Below are 6,958 nucleotides of genomic sequence, written 5' to 3'. Positions count from 1 at the left end.
AGATAAGTAGGATCTGAAAGGCCCTTAGCCATCATCTAATCCGAAGCTTTGTTTTTTAGGCGATGCCACCAAAACTCCGGGGGATAGTGACTTTAGTGACCTCCTTAAGATCATCGAATGAGAGTGAGGACTTAGATCTCTTGACTATTTGGTCCCTGGCAAAATGTTGGTCTCCTCTTCCCCATATCACCTCCAGCTTGTTCATTTCAGAAAAGCCCCTTACCGAACCTGGGGGTCCTCTTTTTGGGGCTTCTTTAAAACTAATGTGTTCTGAACTTATCTTAAGTTTAAGGTCCTCGAAGCATGTTGGCATTTGCCTTGTAGTCTCAGGGCCATCCCCACTTAAACAGAAGCCAGCCCTACAGGGCCAGTTTTACCCCAGGCTGGCCCCATCAGGTTTGGCTCGGGTTGTTCCAAGGTGCCAAGCCTTGCTTCCTGAAGTTCGTTCTAGTGGTCTGCAGTCATGGGAATTTATGCAGCCTTGAGCAGAGGAGTTCAGACTATGTCCAATGATCAGGAACTTAGATAGGAGCACACATTTCCCCCTTGGTAATGACTTGGGTGTCCCAAACAGGACCCATCACTCCCAAACCCCAGTCTAGGATTTTCTAACCAAGTATATAGTTAGAGGAAAATGTAATCCACATGTGTCTGACTCACTGATCTCTAAATTATACTAGAGTCTGATTCTGGGAATAGTTCGATATGTATTCTGTGTTGTTTTTTTTATTTAACTTTTGGATTGGCGAGTTGGCCAAGACAGAATAATCAGCTACCCTGAGAGAAGGAAGAAAGGTTCAAATATAGGCATGGGGGCTCCTCCCCTAGGCCCACCTTGGGACAGGAGGCACGGCAGGGCAGGCAGCAGACCAAAAACCCAGAAATAACCTTTAATTTATCTAACCCCCAGCTCCCCTTCTGCTTATACTTCTGATATGCTGAGCCCTACCTACTGAGGATAATCACCTGGCCTGCAAGATGGCGTCACCCCAGATTAATGGCACCCCCAAGAATACACAGAGGTCCCAGCAGGTGAGTCCCCCAGGCCATTCCAGATCTTCACTACTCTTCTCAAGACCCCAAACCCTCTTTCTCAATGGTTTCCTGTTTTGCAGAGAAAAGGGAGTCCATCAACAAGGAATTTCCTCCATCATCCATCACTCTTTACAAACCTATGTGCCTCAACAGTGGTCCTCCTCAGTTAGAGCTGTTTCTGAAGGGCCAGCCCAGCTTCAGAGCTCTCTGCTCTTCCAACTGCATCGTCCTTCAGCTTCTCTCTCTGCCAGTTCTGCCTCTTTTGTCCCCTCACTCAGCAGGTGTTGTTACCCAGGAATTCCCCTGCAGGAAAATCTCCGAGTCTATTTCCGGTGGAACCTGACCTGAGACAAGAGTGTTTCAGGTTGAGGGACCTTGTCCTGTGGGACCTTCCTCCCTTATCCCCTCTTCTTTCCTGAATCTTCAAACTCCATCTCTCCTTGGCATATACACTTACTTAAGTCTTCCCTATATTAAAAAACCGAAATTAAACCTTCCTTCCACCTGAAGTCCCTGTCTAGGTATCACCCCATACACCTTCTGTTTCGGTCATGCTTCTCAAAATAGCAACCTATCACAACTCCCCTCATCTCATTCTCTCCTCAACCTTCTGTGGCCCTGCATCCAGTCAACCCTGAAGGTCATTCTTCCAAGTCACCACCGTAAGCCCTTTTCAGTGACTTGACTTGTCGGTGGCATTTGACACCATTGACCTTTCTCTCAATTTTGTTATGCTTTGCTCCTTTCGTTTGTGTCATGCTACTCTTTCCTGAATTTCTTTCTGCTCCTTTGGAGGATTCTGTTTAGTCTCTTTTGAGCCCCCACACCCCCACCAGATCTGTAAGTGATGGTTGGGATCGCTCATGGCTCCATGGCTATGTGTCCTTCTCATCTCACTCTGCATCTAAGCTGCTCTCTCATGCCCGTGACCCCACATCTGCACTTCCAGCCAAGGTCTCCCTTCTGAGCTCCACCTTAAACTCTCAGCGATAAAGCAGGACTCAGTGGGAGGACTCTGTGCTACCCTTGAATCCCTCACCATCTTGGAGATGGGTGTCAGCATTTCCCTGGGGCCTCCATCTTATCCCCAACATCCAGCAAGTCACCAAGTTCTGCCAATATGACCCCTGAAGTACCCATACCCTCTGCTCTGGCCCCATTTCTACTGCCTCACTTCTCGATGGTGGTGCCTATGGTCTCTCCAGTTTCGCGTCTGCCAGTCTTAACCACGCTCCGTCATACCCCACAGCAGCAAGAGCGATATTTTTATGAAACAAATCTTGTCCATCAGTCCTTTCCTCAAAGTTTTTCAGTGCCTTCTATCACTCTCAGGATAAAATCTCAATTCTAAAGCATGGCATAAAAAAGTCCTGTGTGATCTGGTTTGTGTCTGTCAGTCCGGCTAGAACTCAGTTCTCCCTCCCACTCTTCCTCTTTATGCTACAGCAACACTGAAATTCATTGTTCTCTCCCAGAGCACAGCAGGGTTTCTCATGGCTCTGCATCTTTGCACTCGCCCCCTCCACTGCCCCCATTCTCACTTCTGGGCTTGTCTGCCAGGAAGATGCCCCTTCATACTTCCAGGTGCAGCTCATGCATTGCCTCCTCCTGGGAGCTCTCCCTGATTTCTCAAGGTGAACTTAGAGTGTATCCCTCGCCTCCCCCTCCCGCACTTCACACTTGCCCCCAGTGGGACAACCATCTTACTAAAACTACAATTGCTAATTGGAAGTAGGAGCCTCAGCTCACCTCTTTACGTCTAAATTTCTTGAGAGCAGTGTTCATATCTTCCCATCACTCTGCCTCCTAAACAAAGTACGGGGCCTGGCGTGGAATGGGCACTCGATAAATGTTTAATGAGCAGTAATGCCTCGCTTTTATTGAATACTTTCCGTGAGGCCAGGCAAAGTGCTCGGCACTTCAACATCCATCATGCCACATCCACACAATCACCATCGCCTTAGGAGGTAGCAGTCGTTATCCCCATTTTAAAGATGAGAAAACTGAGACACAGAGGGTCAGGCGGCTGTCCCAAGCTAGGAAGTGGTGCAGAACATTCTGTGGAGGTGCTCTGCCTCTCGCACTGTCCCCCAGTCCCCCATCCAGCCAGTGCTCACAGGGACCTCTGCCCATGAACTCGGGCCCTGAGGCCTGCACTTGGCCAAGAAGGTTCTGGCATTCCCAGTTCAGTGGTCTTTTCTCCTGTGTCAAAATCCTCTCTCGCTGCTGGAGTCCCGCAGCCCTGCCCACACCCTCCCAGGTCTGATGCCCGGTTTCCTGGTCTCCCGGCTGAGTTCTGCTTCCTGAGCGCGGCAGACTTTGAGCCAGCAACGCTCAACAATGCTTGGTTTCTCAGACTTGGCTGGCTTGACAGGTCTATCTTGGGCCTTCAGCCCTGGCGAGCTCCCCAGTCTATACCCCTAGCTCGGATCAGAGCGCTTCCCGTGTAGACCCAGCCCTGTTGTATGCCAGGCCCTGATCTGGCGCCCTTCTTGCCTTGCCCTGAGTCTGGACCTTGTTATCTGCTCACACCGACAGCAGCTCGGGAGCCAGACAATCAGAGAAGGCAGAGAAGTGGGGGAACGCTTAGAAAGGCCCAGGAGTGCCGAGGAGGGAAGTACTGAGGCTGGTGGGCAGGTGGGCTACCCCAGAGGTCCTCTTCCCCCCACACCGAGGCTGGAGAGCTCACACCTGAACTCTGGAACCACAGGCCCACTTTCCATGCTTTTGCTCAGTCCCCCTTCGCTTCTCATTATGGCAAAGCTACAATGAAAGTGCAAGAAATAGGCCCCTGACTAACAGGACTAATATTTTGTACTCGATTTTTATTGCTATGTTAATGTCATTTGCACCTAACTGTAATTAATTATAATTATAATTAACAGTATGCAGTCATTGAGGTGTTAGGCTTGGACTTTAGAAATATACCGGGGCCAGATTGATCTGAAACTATTTTAAATGATAATGCCTCAATTTGGTAGGTCATTTTTATTTTATTTTTATTTATTTATTTATTTATTTATTTATTTAAATATTTTATTTATTTATGTGACAGAGGGAGACAGCCAGCGAGAGAGGGAACACAGCAGGGGGAGTGGGAGAGAAGAAGCAGGCTCCCAGCGGAGGAGCCGGAAGACGGACTCGATCCCGGAACGCCGGGATCACGCCCTGAGCCGAAGGCAGACGCCTAATGACTGCGCCACCCAGGCGCCCCTGGTAGGTCATTTTTAATAGAATGCACTTTCACACCTATTATCTTGTTCCAACTTGGTTAATGTGGTGGGTTTGGGGTTTCTTTCGTACACTGAAGGAGAGCAAAGCTGGGATTGCAAACCATGCCATGTATACACATCATACATACATACATACACACATATATACATATAGATGCCATGTCTAGAGAGTGATAGTATAGGGTGTAGTATAGAGTGTTTGTAGTATAGAGTGTCTGTACAGCAACCACAAAAGATGGGAATTGCAGAGACAGAAGAGGTTAGGTAAATTGCTTACTGTCCCACAGCTAATGACAGAAAAGCCGGGACCTGAAACCAGATATGCCTGAGGCTGACACTTGCACGGGTCCGCTGTGCCGTGCTGCCCCACACAAGGCCTGGTCTCTGTCTGTGGCTGTCACCACTTGTCTCCCACTGCGATCTGGGCTTCAGCGCAGCATTAAACACCACCACCCCCTCACCCCTCGGGTGTCCTCCTCTTACGTATCAAACACGACTTCCTGACATTAACCTCCAGCCCCTTTGGCCTGACATGATTTTGCCTTTCTCGTTCCCTAGTTGGCACACGGACCCTGACATGCCGTCTGACTTACTGATGAGGGGGTACTTGGCACTCGGTTGTGAGCTGGATGCCAGGAAGTCACCCTTCTCAAGGGGAAGACAGGTTGCTCCAAGGTCACGGCAAAGGCCATGGTGACCACACGGTGAGAGGGCATCTCCTCCGTGTTGTCCAGGCCTTGTTGAGAACGTCATTCCAGGGGCGCCTGGGTTAAGGGTCCGCCTTCAGCTCAGGTCATGATCCTGGGGTCCTGGGATCAAGCCCCACGTTGGGCTCCTTGCTCAGCAGGGAGCCTGCTACTCCCTCTCCCTCTGCCCGCCCCGCTCATGTTCTCTCTCTCACTCTCTATCTCAAATAAATAAATAAAATCTTTTTTTAATTAAAAGGTTTTATTTATTCACTTGAGAGAGGGAGCAAGCGAGCAAGCAAGAGGGCAGAAGTGGCAGAGGGAGAGGCAGGCTCCCCGCTGAGCCGGGAGCCCGATACAGGACTCGATCCCCAGACCCTGGCATCATGACCTGAGCGGAAGGCAGAGGCTTCACCGACTGAGCCACCCAGGAGCCCCTAAATAAATAAAATCTTAAAAAAGAAAAGAAAAAGAACCTCATTCTAGAATGAGGCAGGTACTTGGCTAAGTGTCATCTCTTGATTCTGCCACCTGGACAGTGCTTGTGCCCTTTTGACTGACCACAGAGGATGGGCAGGGATTCACCGGGCGGTGGAAAGAGTTCTGGTCGACAGCTCTGACCCTGCCTCTGCAAGGCCTGATGCCCAGATCTCCGGCAAGCGTCCTTGTCTCCCGCGCTTCCGCTAGTTGAACTCATTACTGTATCATCCTGAAGGTCTTCTGGTTTCCCCACTGTCCCGAGGTCCCTGAGGGCCACCGTCATCGGCTCTTCGAAGGGGTCCTCCTGCACAGACTTGTGCACGGCAGAGCGAGCCTCGAGCCTGTGGTCTGGCTCTCTGTGCTGCTGAGCTCGTCGGTCGCCCCGGCACCCTGGCAGCAGATGGCAGTCTCGGTCACAGCGCTGAAGGGAGCCTGTGTGTGCGAGGCTGGAGCCCGCTGGGGGCTCCACGAACGGCGGGGAGCACCAGCGCGTGTATGTGAATGAGTGTGTGTAAGCGTGCAGCGCGCAAGTGTTTATTTATTCTAGAAGCAGTTGCTAAGTAGGGGTGTTTGCCAGCAGAGAGCTGCCGGAGTGCTGTGTTTGTTTACTTAGCAGAGTGCAGGGAAGGACAAGGGCAGAGACAAGTGCAGGCTCCGTGGATTTAGAGCTGCTCCGGGGACCACTGGGAACGGTCCCCCCCTGCGGGCACCGCAGGTTCTAGAGAGCCCCTCCCCCCAGGGACGCAGGCTGTGGTTTGCCTTCCTCGGCAGCTGTTTCTACTCCCGACCCTACTCCCACACGGGGTAGAACTGCTCATTCCAGGGCAACTGGCCCACCTACCCTTCATGCTGGGGGTCTCCTGGTGGCAGGGCCCTGAGAAAAGGTGGAGAATCAAAAGGAGGGGCGTGGGCTAATGACGCAAGAACTGGATCCTCACCTGGGCTCCCCTGACCAATCACTGCACGGCCTTTGGCAGGTCACGTGACCTCCCTGGGCCTCCCCGGCCTCACCTACAGCACGACTTTGGAGTCCCCTTGCAGCCACACGGTCGTGTCTTTCGAGAAGACTTGCAGACACGGACTGGTTTCTTCTCATGCCGCTGGGGCTGCAGGTGCAAAGTCCTGCTCCTGTAAACGTCAGTACCATTGCCATCCCTGCCCCCAAACCCGGCTGCCCCTTAACTTCGACTTGGTTTTCCACCAGGCCATACATCTGTGCAAGACTCCTGGCCCCCTGGGCTTGGTCTTCCAGGGGATGTATTGGTTCTGTGTTCCCTGTCTTCAGGAGAGAGAGAGGGAGAGAGAAGACAGACCAACAAGAGACCCTCCTGACTCCCTGTCCACCCTCAGCCGAGGGCCAGGAAGGCCTATTCCCCAGTAGCCAGAGCTGCTGAACCGCAGGGTCAGTATCCCAGCTGGGTGGCCCGAGGGACTCCCCAGAAGCCTCTACCCTCCCCTCTCCCGTCCACCAGCCCCAGCAGTGTGTCTGCAAGTCTCCGAGCGAGCACTGGCTCCCCAGACGCA

This window comes from Ursus arctos, unplaced genomic scaffold (genome assembly GCF_023065955.2).
Source record: "Ursus arctos isolate Adak ecotype North America unplaced genomic scaffold, UrsArc2.0 scaffold_22, whole genome shotgun sequence".
In the NCBI taxonomy this organism is placed as follows: domain Eukaryota; kingdom Metazoa; phylum Chordata; class Mammalia; order Carnivora; family Ursidae; genus Ursus; species Ursus arctos.
The sequence above is the reverse complement of the archived record's forward strand: the minus strand, read 5'-3'. Positions refer to the sequence as shown.